Source organism: Pseudochaenichthys georgianus, chromosome 5 (assembly GCF_902827115.2).
Source record: "Pseudochaenichthys georgianus chromosome 5, fPseGeo1.2, whole genome shotgun sequence".
Lineage (NCBI taxonomy): Eukaryota > Metazoa > Chordata > Actinopteri > Perciformes > Channichthyidae > Pseudochaenichthys > Pseudochaenichthys georgianus.
The window spans coordinates 26,121,818-26,142,391 of NC_047507.1; the positions used below are offsets into that span (position 1 = coordinate 26,121,818).

The 20,574-nt window shown below is 39.2% G+C and overlaps 1 protein-coding gene across 1 annotated transcript in view; it reads left to right on the plus strand.

The window, feature by feature from the left end:
- Positions 1 to 18,485: 18,485 nt before the first annotated feature.
- LOC117447436 (cadherin-22) overlaps positions 18,486 to 20,574 on the plus strand; it is a 193,209-nt gene continuing 191,120 nt past the window's right edge. Inside the window, exon 1 of the mRNA XM_034084181.1 lies at positions 18,486 to 18,638. The gene's annotated coding sequence lies outside the window, so the exon portion shown is untranslated. The remainder of the gene's footprint in view (positions 18,639 to 20,574) is intronic.

A 20,574-nucleotide genomic window follows, 5' to 3' on the forward strand; every position in this document is an offset into this window, starting at 1 on the left:
GTCTAATCAGCATCTTGATATGCCACACCTGTGAGGTGGGATGGATTATCTCGGCAAAGGAGAAGCGCTCACTATCACAGATTTTTTCAGATTTGTGAACAATATTTGAGAGAAATGGTTATTTTGTGTAAATAGAAAATGTTTTAGATCTTTGAGTTCATCTCATGAAAAATGGGAGCAAAAACAAAAGTGTTGCGTTTATATTTTTGTTCAGTGTATGTTCGTTTGACAAATAAAGAACCTTGAACCTCTAGTGCAGTCAACATTTCCACTTCTGCAAGTATCCTCGCGTTGTCAAACTTCAAACACTGTTTATCAGACGATGAAACACAGAGTGGAAAGGACTGTACCTGAGGTCAAATACATGAACAGAATGGGAATATTACTATGCAGACTGCAAAGGTTGCAAATGTTTAGGCTTCAGGGATACTACTGGGCTTTCTGATTAAATGTGCTCATGTATTCTGTCTATATTTGCATCATATAAATTAGGACTTGGTTAATAAGAATGCAACACCATGCTCTTGCTGATGCTGTGGATAGTGTGACTGGGACAACAGTACATTTGCATTCAACAGCAGCAGATGTTGTCATGTGCTTAACTTCACTTAATCACCTCTGCAGAGTCATGCAAAAATATTCCTTATGTTTAAATCAAAGAATGACTGTCCCCTGAAACCAAAAAGGACACTTTCTTCCCTTCTTACTCGTGGGAATTATTTGCCTGCTGTTTTTCACTACAGCTATTGCATATTTCCTCAAAGACACCTAACTGGGAAAAGATGTAATGACTGCATTTACATACATGCTGTCTGTATTGATCGGCCTCAGATCCTATGCGGTCAGCAGATTCTGAATCACCACCATCAACATTAATGTCATACCATGCCAGTTTTGGAGACAGGCCTGTAATGGCACCACAAACAACTTTAATAGCACACTTAGCTTTTAGCTACTATGCATACAAAAAAACCTGCAGTGTGGTCATCAATTCAAATAGCTTTATACGTGAATCTTATATAGTGGTATAAGGTTTTTGATTTATCCAGTTGAATGTCGTGCTAAACACAATCGACAAAACTACATACCGATAAAGGAAAATAAATGTCCACTGGTTTCGGTAATTATGGTTTTTGTTTCTTTTGAAGTTGATTTCCTTTTCTTACCCTATTGACAACATGTAATATGTTATGGAGCCAAGCTCCCCTTAAAGCTTCAGAACATCAAATTAATCACTACTATGTGGGAATTAGCATTTGTGGTTAAGCCAATAGAGGTGAACCATGTCTGTAATTGCCATATAATGCTGCAGCCTGACTTGTTGGAAGTGAAATGTGAAAACTGCCTTGCCATCATTTTCTCTTTCATATATGTGATTTTATGCAAATGTTCTAAACCCTTAGAAAAAAGGAGTAATGGCTCAGCTTTTATAATGACTTTCTAAGCCACAATTCACTATTAGAGATAGGAGGTGGCCGGTGCCTTGAGGGCCCCACCACCACATACAGACATAAAGGAAGGACTTTCTATTTACTTATATGCAACACTGTTGATGCTGCATACTGTATGCAAGGGTTATGTTGGGGGGGAGAGAGGGGGGTACACTATTTAATGGCATTGCTCTTGACCGTAGACATGAATTGCTGTTGTTCACGTTATGAATTAATCTTTACTCTGTAAGCACATTTAAAAAGCAGCGTGGTGTCAGGGAGGAACTAACAAACACATATCAACAAATGAATATTTTGCCTGATATTTTCAGTTTGTTGCCAGGGTTTCGCTATTTCCTTGACTGAATCCACCACATCAGTAGTAGTTTCGGATACTCAAAGCATTAAACATAACTATAAAGCATTATTTATATTGTAAAAATACTTATCAGCATTGGTTTGTAACAGAAAAGTGTTTCATTATGCAGTGTGATCCGCAGACATCCCTATGTGTCCTTTTTTTGATTACCAAAAACTAAAATCCAAATCTCCCTGTTCTCTATTCATGTATTTTGTTGTGTCCATCTTTCGGAAAATCCTGTGTGGCTAAGCTGTTTAGTCTGTAGCGTACATTTTGAAAAGTCTCTGGTCCAGTCAATCCATCAGGTTGTCCGCTCGTGTCAGGCTGTCGGTTGGCGGCGAACCAGCGAATGACTGATTGCCGTCTGAGGTGCGTTGAGAGAGGGAAGTGCTGCCAAAACAGACCCCTCCGTGGCAGAGGCAGTATTTGTGCATGTCAATCAGAGCTCCACATGACCTTGTGTCAAATGAAACGGCTCCACTGCTGTAACACAGAGGACACACAGCTGAGGCCTTTTTACTACATCGGTCAGCAAGGAGCATTTTTTCCTAAAGCGAGAGGTCAACGTTTTTCTCTTAACAAACATTTAATTACAAACATACATTAAAAGGCAAATCAGGCACATATATATTCAGCTGTCAGTTAGAAAGTGAGATTGTGGCTTAAGGGTATTACCCTGATGGCAAAGGATTAGCTGTAAAAATCAAACATTGAGCTGTTCCATGTTTAAAACCTGCCTCCAGAGGGACAATTTAGATTCAGCAGGCACTAAATGTACCTGGGTAAATTGCATTCATTATATTATATTTTATTCTAGGCATGAATTGTGATTGTATGAGAGACATTCAATAGTAATATAATACTGCAACAACCAGGTAAGGTTGGACTATAATTGCATTACAATTATTTTTTCCTTTACAGTTACGAGACGAAATTCCTTATCTTTCCTGCTGCTACCAAGACAATTTAGTTAACTGAGACGCTGTGGAGAACAAGGCTTTGGATGTGTTATTTAGTCTTGATATGACATTAAAATAATTAAAACATATAGTGGCTGAGCCAAATGTAGAAGAAGAGCGTAAGTCTTTTAGAAGTACTTCTAACATTAGAGTTACTGCAGTGATATCCAATGTGGAGTTGGATGATCTTAAGAGCATTCAGATACGTTTTGACAATTAGCCTGGCTGAATCATCACGTTGTGGAAAGAGATAAACAATGTTGCTTAGCAAAAAGGAATACTTTTCTTTTCTCTATTTTTTCTCAGTCTTTATTATTCCAGAAGTATTACATTTAATGTTAAATATGTGAGAAACTATGGGCTAAAATGATCACAGCACACAGTGGCAACCAGACTGAAGCATTTGGTTTAGAATGACATATTAGAAACCCACTTGTTGAATAGCTTAAGGTCAACTCCTCCCTTCACTTGCCTTGCTTGTATCATCAGACAAAAGCCACACAAGACAATATAACAGCCTCATCTTCTCTTTTCAAATCATTCATATTGTACATATTGGAACACACACACACACACACACACACACACACACACACACACACACACACACACACACACACACACACACACACACACACACACACACACACACACACACACACACACACACACACACACACACACACACACACACACACACACACACACACACACGTTCTCACTCCCATCCCGTCACATATTGACGGACGGTCAGGGCCCCTCCCCGTCGCTATATTACGTACAGGGTACCCCTTGCCCGTCAGGCTTCTACGGGCAGGGCGTCCCATAGACCTTCATTGCGGACAGCGGACCCCTTGACCGTCAGGCTTCTACGGGCAGGGCGTCCCATAGACCTTCATATTTTAAGGTTCATTTGGCCATTACAATGTGTTTTGATGTCATTTTAAGCGAGTAATGAGTTTTTATTTCTGATTATTTGTGCAGTACATGTACATGATGTTTAGTTTGCTAGTTATGACGAAGATTACTTCATGAATGTGTATACATTCATGGTTGCTAAGGTGGTTGCTATGGACGCTGCAACAGCTCACAGACCACGTGATCAACAACAATGGCCGGCTTCGTGTTATTCTCGGTGGAAAATGCCTATTTTAAGGTTACAGTTTTTCTCAATCGCTAAACCCACTATTTAGAATCAAAATTCCTTTCATCAAACCAACAGCACAGCCATCGAAACAGAAACACACTTGCCATAACTCTGAATACCTTTTGCAAAATGCACTTACATGACCAAAACTGAAAATACTGGTCACAAAAAAGAATAAGTCGATCGAAACAGAACAAATTGTCCTCTAATGAGACAAATGTGTTTTCATAACTGAAACTCCGGTCACCATAATAACACATTCTACCATAACAATATACATTTCTTGCAAAGTGCTCTAAGGCACTCAAAACTAAAAATACCCCTTCCAAAACCAGATACCTTCTCCAAAAACAAACATTTGTCAGCTCATTAGAAGACTATTTGAACAGTCATTACTAAGTGGCGCACTAAATACTGACTACAATCATCAATACACAAACCTCAAGCTATCGATATTCGAAACTGAACGGAAAACTGACAAGTTGGGAGAAACAAACTTACATATAGGAAAAACAGTATGTTACTGTAACTATTTCATTGTTTTTATTGTCTCATTTTCAGAAGAGCACCGTAACAGAAACAAAAGATGAATAGCAATACACTGGAAAAAAATAACACGGGTAAATTATGTAAATCAGCAGTAAAGCAGAGAATGAGATCTATATAGCTTTACTGATCTGCTCTTTGGCCTCTGTCTGGCCACATAGCCTCATCTACGTCACAGCGTATGTCTTCCCTTGCAAGGCAGCGTGGGAAATATCTCCTTGCGTGTCGACACCACCCTTGACAGGATTCCGCAGAGATGTCCCGACAGCCAGCATTCATTGCGTCCAAAAGGGATGAGGATGATGGTCATAAACCTTCCATCTCCAGGCAGAGAAGAACTCCTCAATGGGGTTTAGAAATGGGGAGTATGGAGGGAGGAACTCCATGGCCATGTGTGGATGAGCCTCAAACCATGCCCTCACGTCACGAGAGTGGTGGAATGCCACATTGTCCCATATGACCACGTGAACCGACCTCACTTGATCCCTCTCTTCTGGTGGCACCAGTCGGTCATACAGGACATCCAGGAAGGCAAGGACACGTTGCGTGTTATATGCTCCCATTAGAGGGATGTGAGCAAGGACGCCTTGTGTCGAGATAGCCGCACACAATGTTATGTTTCCTCCTCTTTGGCCTGGAACAAAGACTGTTGCTCTTTTCCCAATAAGGTTCCTCCCACGTCTCCTCACTTTGGAGAGGTTGAAGCCTGCTTCATCCACATATAGAAAAACATGTGGTAATGCATTGCCTTCCAGCTCCATCATTCGCTAAAGAAAATGAAACAAACAGAGGACCGTTTTACATTACTGTAAGCAGTCTGACATACTAAAAATATAGGCAAGCCATCACTGTGATTGAGGTCCTTACCTGTACATACCGGTGCCTTAACTCCTTCACACGGTCAGAGTTGCGTTCAAAAGGAACCTTATAGATCTGTTTCATTCTGAGGTGGTGCCTCTTTAACACCCGGTCAATGGTTGCAACACTTATAGATGCAATGTTACTGAAGACATCCTGGTCTGCAATTATTCTGGCCTGAATCTCCCTTAAGCGGATTTCATTGTTGGCCACAACCATATCAACAATGGCAGACTCTTGTTCTGGAGTAAAGGCCTTTCCTCTGCCACCAGAGCGGGGTGCTCTTTCAGTTCTATCAATACATATTTTAGAATGTTATGTACTGTAATATAAAAACAGTGATCATACAAATAAAAATACATACAAAATACATAAAAATAGAAATGCATGAAGTGCTGTAAAAAAGGGTTACAGTAGCTTACCTATTTCCGTGCCTGAAGATCCTAATAATGGATGCCACTGTTGATCTCCGTATATTGGGCTGAACCCTTTGGCCAGCCTCACTGAGGGACATGCCATGGTTTATGAAGGGGTCCACAATAGTTGCACGGGTGTTGTCCGAAACTACTGTTCGCATTGGTCCCCTTTCAACTCTTCCACCACGCATACGTACAGCCCTCCCTCTTCCTCTCTGAACAACAGGGTTCCCTCTTCCTCTGTGAACATCAGGGTTCCCTCTTCCTCTGTGAACATCAGCCCTCCCTCTTCCTCTGTGAACATCAGCCCTCCCTCTTCCTCGCTGAACAACAGGGTTCCTTCTTCCTCTCAGAGCTCCTCTACCTACTCGATCAGCCATTTTGTTCACACAAACATCTTACTGAAGTGAGGGAGGTCTTTTATAGGATTCTCACTAATTACAATTACTATAGGAAAGTCATTGATATCAGCTAACATTAACATCATTACTGTAAGGTATACAGTACATTCCATGCAGTTACCTTTGTCAATGGGGTGATTGACTGATAACAAGTGTTAATATTTTGCACATCAAGTGTCAATTAGTGTAGCTATGGTCTACGTTTATGAGGAGTAAGTGTTATCCACTGTGAGAAGATTATTTTGTTTTGTAGACATGAGTTACACAAAAGATTTTTGATGTTTGTGTAGAGAATTGTAACTTCAGTTAGAGAATTGTGTGATCTGTTTTGCAAAACACTGCTTAGCATCTGCATTTTGTGTGATATCAATGATAAATGGTATACTGTTGTAGAGAAATGGTTTTCTGTTTCGATGGCTGTGCTGTTAGTTTGATAAAAGGAATTTTGATTCTAAATAGTGGGTTTAGCGTTTGAGAAAAACTGTAATTTGGCCATTAAAATGCGTTTTGATGTCATTTTATGCGAGTAATGAGTTTTTAATTCTGATTATTAGTCCAGTACATGTACATGATGTTTAGTTTGCTAGTTATGACGAAGATTACTTCATGAATGCTAACGTTTTTTTGGTGGAAATGTGTTTTTTCACAGCAAAGTCACCCTCTGTACTTGGACTTATTGGGAGAATCTAAAGGCAAGAACATCCCAAATATTAATTTAGGTCTTTATTTTAGACCTTTAGTGTTGCCGTCTGTGAGGAAAATACATGGGGCTCAGAGCCTCGTATTTTTAAAATCTTTTTTTCCTTCTAATTTGTTATTCTTTTCAAAATAACACACTGTTATTTACTCACCAATAACACACAATTATCCTTGCTTTTATTTATTGGTTTAATTCCATAATCTCGGTCTTTTTTGGTGTTCGTCAGGAACAGAATTTCAAAATAAAAATAACATTTCCTGGAGACTCCTAATCTTAACCATAACCAACACATGCCTAACCCTAACCCTTAACCTTAACCTAACCACGTCTTCACCCTAAAATGAATGATTCCCCTCATGGGGACCTCCAATTTGAGGCAAGTCCCCACACGTGACTTTGTAAACAGATTTAGGTCCCCACAAGTATAGTAATGCTAGGACGGATACACACACACACACACACACACGCACGCACGCACGCACGCACGCACGCACGCACGCACGCACGCACGCACGCACGCACGCACGCACGCACGCACGCACGCACGCACACACACACACACACACACACACACACACACACACACACACACACACACACACACACACACACACACACACTCAAATCAAAATGTATGGTTCACACTTAATATAGAAAGAAAATACCTATAAACGTTTTTACTGCAGCCTTCTGAACTTTTTCTTTTTGTATTCTGTGCAATCTCTTTTTATGATGTCTGAAATGACCTCAAAGTAAAAGTGTTCTGCCAATGAGGTTTAGTCACAGCTCTTTGACAGGGACAAACTAAATGAATGTGTCTGAGACTGAGGATTATGTTGAGAAGGACTCTGATCATGAGGCATCCTCCTCTGATAAGACTGAGACTCTTTTGGTTGACCCTCTTTTGTGTTTCAGCCTTAAAGAGTGGCCATCTCATCTTCCAAAATGTAAAGTTTTGTTATGATTTGTCCTAACACTTCAACTTTATTAAAATATAGTTCAGAAGAATGTGACCCAGTTGCAAGCCTATTGGGTTGCTTGTTTTGACAAGATTGTCCATGTCAAGAGATGCAAGAGCAAGCCTTTTGGATGCTGACATTAGAATATTTTCAGCCACCTTGTCTCTGTAGATATTCAATCTGACCTCATATGCTTTGTGTCAAACTTGCAACAATACAGGATGAATGTGACTTGTAGGGTCCAGCTATTATCCTCACAATGGGCCCCCTGTGACTGTAGATGAATGTCTCGTTGCATGTTGTGGGCGCTATCTATTCAGACAACACATTTTAATCGAACTGGAAAAATACGCTTTTAAAAAAACTGGCATTGTGTGGCGCAGTTCAGCTTTGCATGAGATATGCACGTGTGCACTGTAAAACTCTCGAAGGGAAGCACTTGAAGAGAACAAAGGGCAGAAGGGTAATTGACATGGTTAACAACTGAAAGGTCATGGAAGATTTCACATTGTGAGCCCATATTAGCGACAGTAGAAAAAAACACCGGAGCTTCTGTGCAAAGTCATTTCACAGCAAAACAGCTTTATTTTCCTAAGTTAGTTGAAAAGTTTTTGTTATTTCCATATTTATTTCAAAGGGGATTATTTTTTATCTGAAGTGTTTTTTTGGATATTTAACAAAGAGACATGGCACCGAACACTTGAGTGACAATTTGATTACAATACTTTCCTCGAGGTCTTATTAATCCAAAGAATAACAGGGTTAGGACATTTGAATAGTAAACACATGTTGCCTGAAATAGCTGACATTTTGTAAGAAAGTGAATTACATTTCTACTCTATTAAATTAGTGTAACTCAATGCAAGGTCATTTAATAGGTGACAAAGATGACCCATGTTCTAAATCGAGTTACATAATACTATCAAATACAATTAAAGAGGGTCTTTAGTTGATTTTCCAAAAGTGGGACATTTACAATAAACATCTACACCGTTTTTATGGTTAAGCCCTTGGTTAGTTGCTTCAATTATTTTATTTTTCAGATTCAACTTTATAAAAGTAAAATAAATCTTGAGATCACTTTAAAACATATCTGATCAAGTTGATGTGCTGGACAGGGTTGACTTCTGTATACAATATTCAACAGTACAATTATGTTGAGATTAAAACACACAACAATTCAAATTCTGGATCACAGCCTTGAGTTATTGCTGTGGAATGATGTGTTCGTAACTTTGTCAAGAGCCCTCCAAGTTGCAGAGAAAAAGCAGTATTCACGGAAAATGTACAAACCAGAAACAACTGAATTAGTTTATGGCACTTCTTATGCATATTATGTGGTCCTGATATACAAACCTATAACACTATGCACAAGCTGAATATAAGTATAGTGGGATATTGTACTTTTTCCATTTGTTAGCTGTGGCTCGAGAATTGTGTTATGAGCACATCATGCTGATATTTTCTCCTCAGACATTCTTAAGATCTCAGTGAAATAGACTGGTATACAATAACTTGCCTCTGCGTTAGGAACAAACCGTTCCCCTCACACACACACATGCACAATGTAATGCAATGCCTTGGTAATTTTATACGACTAAAGAAACTCTCTTTGGGAAAATAACTAGATTTTACCCCCCAATATAATGTCTCCGTAGAGCGTAAAGAAAGATTAATGTGGTACATATGAAAGACTATTTTTAGTTCTCCTGGACTGCTTAGCATTGGGTCTGTCTGGTTGCTGCTCTACACAATGTATGGTGAACTAACATTCAATCTGATTTTTGTTATCATCCAATTGACTGTTTGGCTTGTGGATTGTCTCATTTCCTCTCCTCTGGCTTCAAAACGTTATTTCACACTGTGATGTTTGCTTCAGCGTTGTTTTGGTGAGTGAATGGATGTGACAGAGTTGCTGTGACTTAGAATCTGCAGATAGTTTAAATTGGCAGGGTTTCTTTGAAGGAGAAACCACTGCCTGAAACAAGATAGGATCAAATCAGCACAGATTATCAAGTCGGGATACTTTACAACCCCTGCTGGGGGACTGTGATCTAGCTCTGGGCTACGGGGGGGGGCTCAGTGATATCTGAAAGTATTTTCTACCCACATGCTTGGGGAGATGAACAGAGAGATTGTAGCTGATATACTTCAGATGTCAAATGGGTGAGATAACTGGGCTTGCCAGCAGCCTGAGAGTTAAGCCGGGACAGTGTTGCTTTATGAATTGTTTTGTTTATTGGGACAACAACGTTTTATTAATTAATGGACAAAGAAGTTCTGCTATGTGAAAATCTTACTCCAGATTCAGCAACGCATCTTCACATGATGTATGTATGGTCTTGTGCATATCCTGGACATGTTCTCACCATTCGTCTTCAGGATTAATTACTGATGGTGTATTTTGGTGGTATGTTTTGCGGGCTGTTAAAATTCAAAGCCTGTGTTTATTTTACAGTGATTAAGTTATTGTGAATTATAACTGTGACCACTATTACTGTGCTGTACTGGATGTCCTTGTTTGTCATCTTTTATATCAAACTCATTAATTAAAAAACACTCCCTTCAAGTAAATTGTTTTTATAAAGCCCAATACCACAAATCACAAATTTGCCCCAGTGGGATTTGAAATCTGTACAGCATACAGCATCCACTATCCTCAAACACTACACTCAGATAAGGTTTGAATAACCCCTTAGGTTGGATAGATGTATACATAATCAAACAACGTAATACAATTACAGTACCAACAGTCAGTGACAACATTTAAGATAGATTGTAAACCTTTATGAACAATATCTGGGAGGACTTTAGGCAATTTACAGATCAGCCCCAAAACCACACAATGTTAAACCCAATAACACAAGAGTGTACGACACCATCCACACAGTGGCAAGAGAGATGAGAGGAGAAACTGAATCTTCTGCATTGCCCAACATCCAGAACATATGGAATGTTGCTCCGACAGCTGGCAGAGAGAAAGAGGTCCCAGGACAGTGGAGAAGAAGAGAAGCCTGAGTTAAAAGAAAAGATAAGGAGGAGAAACTAGGGAGAGAGGCAACACAAAGCTGTGCTTATGGGACTCAACGAAACAGAGGGTAAGAGAGTTGCAGTGTTTTTTTCTTATGTTTACAGTATTCTGTCTGCAGGAACAAGATGGACCACAACACAAATATATTGATTTTGACACAGTCTGACCCTCTGGAAAGATAATGGTTACGTGCCAGAAGTAATCCAAGAATACCTGTTAGGTGAAAAAACATGTTTAGTTCTTATGTTTGCAAGTTTGAATTTAGAGTATGTAGTTAACTTGCTGATGTCAGCAGGCATGTTATTCTTGCTCAGCAGGATAAATTACAAGTGTTTTTCGTTGCAGACAATAAAGCCATTCATTGTATAACTTGTAAAGAGCCTTTGACCGTTCATAAGCACATACTTCTGAGTATCTTCAATGTCGCAGTGGATATTAATTGCATGACTGTGTAAAATTGGAACAGGTGACCTACAAAAAGATAAAGAAACCGGCCAAAAAAAGAGCCCTGAGGCGCTCCATATTACACTTCAAAAAGTGTTGACGCTTCGAAACCGTCAGTTCTTTCAGATACAAAATACTAAAAGCACACAAGGGCAAGGCCAAATAGATTTTCCATTCAATCAAGGAGCAAACATATCAGTGTTGTCAAAAGCAGCACTAACATCCAGTAATAGAAGCACTGAAAAGGTATCCAAATCCAATGATAACTAGAACATATTTCACCAGATTGTATATGCAGTTTCAGTTGACTGTCAGGCCTTGAAAGCAAGTATCCAAAAGATCTACGTCAAATATGTGGGCCAAAGGTTGAGTCACGGTTTTAGTACTTTTGAAAACAGTGGACATTTTGAGATTTAACGATAGTTATTAAGAAACTTGATTTGGATCATTGTGAGTTTTTTTAACTAGAGGTATAGCATCAGCAGTCTAACAGCTTGTAGAAACGATGCCAGTTGTCATTTATACATGAACTATAATGAACATTGTGGGTCCCAGAAATTGCAAGAGCTCTTCAAAAGTTTAGCTTTTAGGAGTCAAGGAGGGGAATGTTGGTTTGGAAGCCAACACAAGTTTAGACAGTGTTTCAAAAGAGAGTCACAGTATGTGTAAGAGCTACTCTCTGGGATAAGCCTTAAGGGTGGGATGCTAACAGATGGCTGCTTTTGAGCAATGTTTGATAGGGTTTCTAAAAGACATCTAGGACTTTGTTTATTCTTTCTCATAAGGGAAGAGAAATATGCTGTTCTAGCCGGATGGAACAAATCTGATCCATGAGAGGTAGACAACTTCTAGTTTGGATATACGCCACTTGTGTTCCAAATCACCTGCAGTCCTGCTTAGGAGCATGCCATTCCTGAGAAAACCAGGGTGTAGAGCTCTTTGATCGTCTTGTTTTTGTAGAGAGTTGCAACTAAATCCGGGAGCCTAGTACTGGCTCTGTTTAAGTCACCGGTACCATTTTCCACAGGGGCTTCCACTGCAGTTAAAGGCGCCAGGACCACAGGCAATTGCTCTCCTGGTGCAATAAAGTTAACGGACCAATGTGGCGAGTGGTTAATATGTCAGCACCAACATTACAAGGACGAGCTATTGTCTCTTCAAACTCAATAAGAAAGAGATCTGACACCATATGATGAACAATAATCAAATCATTTAAAATGAAGGCTTCAGTAGGCTAGGAAGTTTCAGCTTTCAGAAGTAGAACACTCCCTAGAGCTGCAAGGAGATGACCTATGAACTGGATTGGAAGATTTTTGAGTGCAGTCTGCATGTTTATATATATTTTTTTTATTGATTCACATAATTCTTCATCCTCACATGGATTACGTTGTTTAACCTCTCTGTTGTGGTTAGAAAAGGCCAACAAAAAACATGAACAGGGAGGAATTCTGCTTTTTTCTGACAATGAGGCTAAGCTAGTGCTACTAACAGGCCTGTTATCAGACACCGTATCAGAGTCAAAGCAGCGTTCATACTGTACGAACATGCACCTTCTTTGTCAGTAGAAATGAGCATTTCATAAAGACAGTAAAGGTGACAGGCAAACAAAAGAATACATTTATTTTCATTGACATGACATTATTAACAGAGGACGTGGCGTGCTTGCAAATCTGAGGTTGACCTTTCTGAATGTTTTGAGGCAAAATAGATACGTGGAAATGGTTACAAAAACAAGTAAATGAGGACACGTATGCTGCAATCCAGATACAGCATTCAGACAGCATTTCAAAACACTGAGAGCTGTCTCTCTCCTACAACTTCATAGACCGCAATAGTAAAACTAAGGACAAGTCCTCTTAACCCAGAAGTGCCATACAATAAGCCCCCGTGTTTAAATGGCAGTGGCTGGAAATCCACACAGTAAAACCCGGATGATGCACTATTGATTTGGGCCTCCGGTTGCTCCTCTCTGATCTCTCAAAACTGAGAGGGGGATGTCTGGCAGGTGTGATGATTTTAACTTAGGGCCTGCAGCTCACTCTGACACAGCTGAAAAAATACTCCAGAATATAGTATATATATATATAGTATAATAGTATAGATAGATCTGATAGAATCTGGCAAAGGGCATTGCTAGAGAGGAGAGCAGCACTGAAGCTCCAGATTGCTTTTGCTCCACTTTGAATACGTTTCAACATCTTATTTTAATCTGGCATGATCTATTATGTATTCACTTATGCTTGTTTAGAGTACACCTGTTTATTTCTATCCTCGTGTGCTATATTTTCCTTGCTGCTGACCTACAACTGAACCTCTTCCATATTAATGAACTGATCATGTTGCAGTTCAGAGCTAATTATGTTTGTCTTAAGACTTCATTAAAATATATTACATTTTTTATAACATTTTATTTTATATATTGGATGGTGTTCAAGTGAGTGTTTCGTGAATTGGTTAATCTTATAGTCATAGTTTGTGTGTGTGTGTGTGTGTGTGTGTGTGTGTGTGTGTGTGTGTGTGTGTGTGTGTGTGTGTGTGTGTGTGTGTGTGTGTGTGTGTGTGTGTGTTGTTTTAATATATTTGTATCCACCATCAAAACTTGCCCGCAGGGATAAATAAAGTTTATTGGATTGAATTAAATTGAATTGAAATGGCCCTGCAATGGCTAGAGCTAACCTTCAATGAGTCAAAGCCCCCCTAATTTGACACACAGCATGGACAAATCTATATTAAATTTATTTTTTAAACCGTGATGGAGCTGGTGTTTTGTGTTGCTCCGTGCTGCAAGGAAACAATATACCTCATTGTGAAATCTTGGCAAGCTTTGTTTAGGGGTTTTCTTTCTAATCGTAAGTCCTTTCCCCATACTATTTATTTTTCTTAGCTTTTTTCTTTTTTACATTATATCTCTGCAGTTTCTGGGAAGAATTGAGCATCTTATGGTGTCTGCATAATATCCTCTGTATTAAGCTTATTTCTTTGCTCCTGCCACTGGCTTGTATTCTTTTCCATGTTGTGCATCTTCTTTCTTGGCTTGATTGGACAGTATTTTATAAAAGTATAAAAGCAATTGTTTACATTAGTTTATTTTAGGTTTGTTAGTGCTGTTTTATTTGATTGAACCTGCCACCCATGTCTCTTAATTTTTTCTCTGCTTGCTTTTGTCATTTTCTAATTGAAGAGAATACGAGATTTATAATGTCAATTTTTAAACATTGTTTGTCTATACCTGGCTATCCATAGGGAATGCTTTAGAGCTGATAAATAAGTCACTACTGTCTAATGCAACTCTTTGGACAGCTTTCTATGTCATCAGAAATGCTGTTTCTGGAGAAAGGTTGCATGAATAACTCATGCTTTCCATGGGGCTGACATGGGATCAGCTTTGAAGCAGCTTTCATCCCCTCTCTACGGTGAGGAAATGAGGACCTTTCCTTGGTGCTGATTCCAGATCAGCTTTGAGCAAACTCTCTCTCCCTGTTCTCCTATTTGAAAATGACTTGTTTGTGTTGTTGGCTCTATTCAGCTTTCAACCAACCTGCCATTTGGAAATCAGAACTTGTCCAAGGTGCAGATCCCAAAGCTGTGAAGCAGCTCTCTTCGACTCTACTGCAAGGATATTAGGACTAGCCTGGCGGGGGCTATTGGAACAATTTTCACAAAACTGTGTCTCAGGGCTTCTTAACATTTAACAACCTATTAATGTGTCATACCCACTTAACGGGAAGAAACTCAGCTACCTGACGATATGAACCATTTTTACCTAAACAAGTCTAACGCCAAGCCTCTGAATCAGCACTAAGTGAATGGGTGCTAACGCACTTAGCACATAACTCACGGTAGCAATCTTTTATACTTCATGCAATCTGCACAAATATATCATATGAAAGCTGAGATTCCACAGATTCCAATGGTATAAGTATCTTCACTGTACGACCAAAACTCACAGCGGCGAAAGCCAGCAAAGACAACACACAACTTCACTTTACGGGGCCAAAATGGCAAATACGTCTTTGCTGTTTTCTGATCAAAAGTTGTGTTCAAGGGCATTACAATGCATAATAACGCTGCTGAAGGTTAATCCAGTCTCTGTGTCACTTTTAAATGATTACTGATAATCCATCATAACATTTATGTCAATAAACTGAGTTTTCATATAGATTGTGTGAGAGCTTCCGGTAGTGGGCATGCTGGCTGTGCATCACTCTCATTCACCAATGGTAATGTTTAAATGGATTTAAGAGGGACGTCCCCTCGATTATATTGGCTCTAACGGTTCAAAAGAGGTGTCAATCATCACAATCGACCGATGGGTTCCAGAGATATGGCACAAAAAAAAAAATGTCACTTGTTTTGCATCAATCTTGATACAGGGTACTTATTATATGTTATAGTGTTGATTCCTAAAGCTTTTAGTCTACTATCCCATCATTCAAGGGTGGTTTTCACTATAAGTAATGTTTTTTTATTCTGGACGGACACATAATTCACATTTTTTTACTATGTTCAATCTGAATTTACTTTAAAATAAAAAATCTATATTGTTTCTGACTTTTCTACATTCAACTCACAGGTTTCTCATTGCTTTGAGAAAAAAGATTATTAATTTACCCCTTTTAGAAGTGAAGATATAGTCATTTGTCGGGCATCTCATTTTTGAGCCTGAAACCTGAAAAACCGGCTTGGGACTTAACAGGCTAGTCCATGGTGCTGTTTGGGCAGAATGCCAAACACAGCAGCTCACACGATCTGACAGTTACTGTAGTATGTTGCAAGTAGCTGCTCTGTGCTGCACATGTAATCATGCCAAGTTGATTTATATGTTAGGGCTATGCGCAAGACGTTTTAAAAAACCCGCTGTTCGCCCCAAATAGAGGAAAAATCTACCAAGTGTATTTCTCTGAGTAACCCACTAGGCAATTGGTTTTAGAACTGGGCAAAAGCAATATTCGTAGTGGAACCATGGATAGACTCACAACATGAGAGGGCTATAATAATTATGGCAAGGAAAATCATTTATTTGGAGAAAATAAATTGATTCACTAACCTTTGACTACTACCTTCCTTTAAAATGATTTCTACACAGGAGGTAGAGTATTGTACTGGTGACATAGCCCAGTAAGATTACCACTGCTATATCTGGACCTTTTACCCATGGTCCCTCACCTCCCTCTCTCTCACAGCCCTGTATTGATCTTCTGCTGGTTGTGTCTTACAGTACTATATCCACAGATATTTATGTTTGTAGCTGCTGGTCTCCGGTTCCCATTATGGGCTTGAGCGATAGGCACGGGCAGTGTTTCAACACCTCGCTGCTGAGGAAACATGTAATATTCAAGAGGCATGTCCTTAGTCAGCACTTCTATCCCAGGAGCTGGCTATGTAAAATGACCAGGGACAGCAACTGAAGCAGAATGCAAAGGTTGAGCTGCTGTACAAGGAAAAAAAAGATGATTACAAGACAAAACCTTTTGCTTAAATGTACATCAACTTAATTCATTGCTGTAGTTTCACTGAATTTCAATTTTTGTGAAAATAAATGTTCAAACAAAGTAAGTGTGTGTACTGTATTTATTGGACTTTTTTAAAATTTAAATGTGGACAGATATTTCAGGATCGTACTGGAGATAGACATTTATTTTAACATTTAAGGGAAAAATAACTTGAGGTAAATGTGACACTGTGAACATGCATGTAAATTAGCAGTATTTTCAGTATTTTAGCCTAAATATATGTAGAAATCAATCAGGGTATGAAACCAACTTAAGTCGGAAATCAAAATACATATGCAAATCACCTATTCCCACATCGGGAATCCTTTAACACACTGACAAATTAACTGCTTATTTCAAGTGGAAAATTAACCTTGAAGTAATAGACAAACACAACAATGAATTACCAATGAGAAACAGTGATTATAGGACACAACTGACAATCTAATAACAACACATTGGACATCATGTTTCCAAATGCAATACAATTCCTCCCAGTTTCTTCATGCATGTCTTCTGCCTGTGGGTCTACCCGTTGAGTCATTGATCTGCAACCAGCAGGTCATGAAGTCCTTACTTTGGATTAACATGAGAACATGAAACCTGTTTCTCACATTTGCTCTACCCTCTTCTCCACTTATCTTTCTATCGCTTTCTGGGTTGTTCCTCCTCCTTTCAGCGCCTCCCTGTGAACAGCATCAGCCTCTCAAATCCTTGTTGGTACATCAGCTTCCTAACCTTGCTGACTTGAGCCCCTGAGAGACTACAGCTGGTTGTGATGGGGTAATCTGCAGCAGAAACATCTCCCTCTCTTTGTGCGCTATTATCTTCCTGTCACAATCTTGTCCCTCACTGCATATTTCTCAGACACACACACACACACACACACACACACACACACTGATTTACAGGTGAACTTCTCAAAAGAAAACCAACTTTATATTTTAACTTTGTCCAATAATAATAGAAAAATACAACTGAAAACTACCTCTAGACTTCATCACAGGCCATTGTGCTCAAGGCTTGTTCCTGCCTGTTCCTGTGATTTTAAACATCTTTGTGCAAAATAAATGTTCACGCTCTTCTATTCTTCTTATCTCTTCACATCTCATCATGTCTTTTTTCAAGACATGTTGGAAAGCACATTGGTCTGTATTTGTGTATGACGTGCTGTACAAATGCTATTGTTTAACCTCTTAAGTAATTACATTCAATATATTTTAGAATTGACAGGAATTATACAGATTATAATTAATTTCAATACATACATTTAAAAAATATGTGTATTTAAATAAAATCAAATAGATTTAAATGCTTACAAATAAACTCTACCATGATTCATTTCTGTGAGTGTAACTTGCCTGCCTGGCCTTTCCCTGGTATGCAGGTAATACACAAATGCATTTGTTGACTCCAGCTCAACAACATGGTGGCTCTGACACTTTGTAAAGATCAGAAACAAAGTCTGTGTTTCAGCACTTTGTTCTTGTTTTCTTACAGAATACGCAGATGTATATCCTGGTTGTGATGCACACTTAATGCAAAAATACTTTTTATGGTGGCTCCGATTATCGTTATACTATTTTCTCTTTTCCTCTCTCTCCTCCACCACTCCATCTGTAGGTTCCCTCCATCACCACCAGGGGCTTTCCACACCGCGCTGCGCCGAGAGCGGCTTGGCCGTCCCTCTCCCTGCGCTCCACGGAACGGAGACTCCAGACGCGCAGCACGGTGGCAGACAGGGCGCACCGAGCATCTACCCTCTGATTTCTATCACACAGAGGACCGTACACCTTTCATTCCAGGAGCAAGCTGCAAGTTGAGTAGCCGACACCGCATCCCACAGCAACTTGTCGAGGAAACGGTATTTGTTTCCGCCCGCAAGATAACAAAGGTAAGACTTTGGGGGGTGTTTTAATAGGAAAGTTCACAGTGCCGTGGTTCGGTCTTTTTAAATAATAACTCTACTGGACTTGCATGTCTTTTAATATTTCATTGCAGCAAGAGTTTTGTGTGTCCTGCAATCGAGGGAAATTGCATTCATACATAATTTCTGCAGGTCTCCCTTGAAAAAGAGATCTATGATCTCAATGGGACCAATCTGGATAAATAAAGGTTTGAAATTAAATGAAATGTATGTTAATGTGCCTGAGTTTATGTGTATGTACAAAGAGGAATAATTATTTTTTTTGCATTTCATTGAACCTTTTTTCATCTTTACTTAAAGGCGGAACATCACCGCTTAACTTGTTGCCACTTGTAACTAAATTAACGCGGGTAAGTGTGTTCGGTAATGAGTGCTAGTCATGATTCCGATCATATAAAGTGATTTAGAGTGGAAACAGGCTTAGTGTAACGATTTTCAGCTTACGGTGAAGTAGGAAATGATGTCCGACGGGTTACACGAGCTTGAATATGTCTGCACTTTGGTAATTGTGTCGCATTAATTTAATGTATAGGCTATAACACAATTTCAGTTAAATCTCCACGGTAAAATTAGACAGCAGCAGAAGTGTGCGCATGCATTTCACATCGCTGTAGACATTCACACGCTCGTGTGTTAAAATTGGGGTTTCTACCTGTAATCACGACGAGTATGGAAATGGGCAAATAAGCAGGAGAGCTGAATTGTAGCAATTATACTGCATGCTTTCACAAATTAAATTATAGAGGTGGAAAACGACTGCACCTCTTGCACAGTGGGAAGCGTTGTCGAGGACTGCAGCCACTTGATGCACCAATAGGATGAATTTGGAGAAGTTGGATGTGTGCCACTGTGCATTAAATCCATGCTGTTGTATGACTGATGCAGACCTACAAGCATACTATCAACAACACTTCTTTATCAGGCTACAATACATTGCATTTGTGTTTATCCAGTTTTGTGATAATCCTTCGCATATAGTTGTTGCAGATTGAAGTGTTAAAGACTCAATGCAGAATAATGGATGCAAATCATAATGGTTGGTCTTTTTATTTTTTATTATGTTCATCACTGCAGAGAATATATTAATATTGGCCTGAATTACTTTATTCTTTAATATTTGTTATATTTAATCATTTTACATCTTGCATCTAATGTATGCTAGAGATCAAATTTGCTTCAACTGCAGTTTATTTGCAATTTATTTAATACATTTTACTGGACATAATTGCAACTGACAGACATTTAAATGTATTTTAATATTGTCTGTTTAACTCATAAGACAGTCACTGAAGATGTTGCATTAGAGAAATAAAAGCTTAATTGTGCAGTGATTTCACTTCCTGCTATCTCAAAGACACATCCAAACTACAAGATTCATCAAATGTATTCCATTTCAACTTAATATTTGTTTTGTCGGGAGACAGCTACTTCATCTCTGTGGTATCTGGATGAAATACAACCTATTCCCAACAGTAAGACTAGAGCTGTGTTTCATATCGCAGAATATGATTTGTGACCGTGGGGTTACGGTACACTTTAAGCTTGGATATTATTGAGTGACCTTCGCTGAGGTTAGAAATGCTCAAGTTTGCTCCTTCAGGGTGTCTTCTTTCTTGACCGTGTGTGTCAGCATGCACATGTACAGTAAGTGCCTGAATGTGTGTGTTGTCAGTGTGTACATGGGTTAACTGTGTGTTTCTGAGACAGCCGGTATGCCTCGGTTATCATTTATCCTGAGCTAATTGGTGTTTGAGAAAGTGAGAGAAATGCCTCAATAGCCAATCAATGACTTTCAGTTTCCAATTAAATGCTGATCTGTGCAGGAATCCGTCAAAGAGGCAGGACTTCTCTGTGAGGACCATGACCTTTATTGCCCCTGTGTTTGCAAAATGGATTTTTGGGA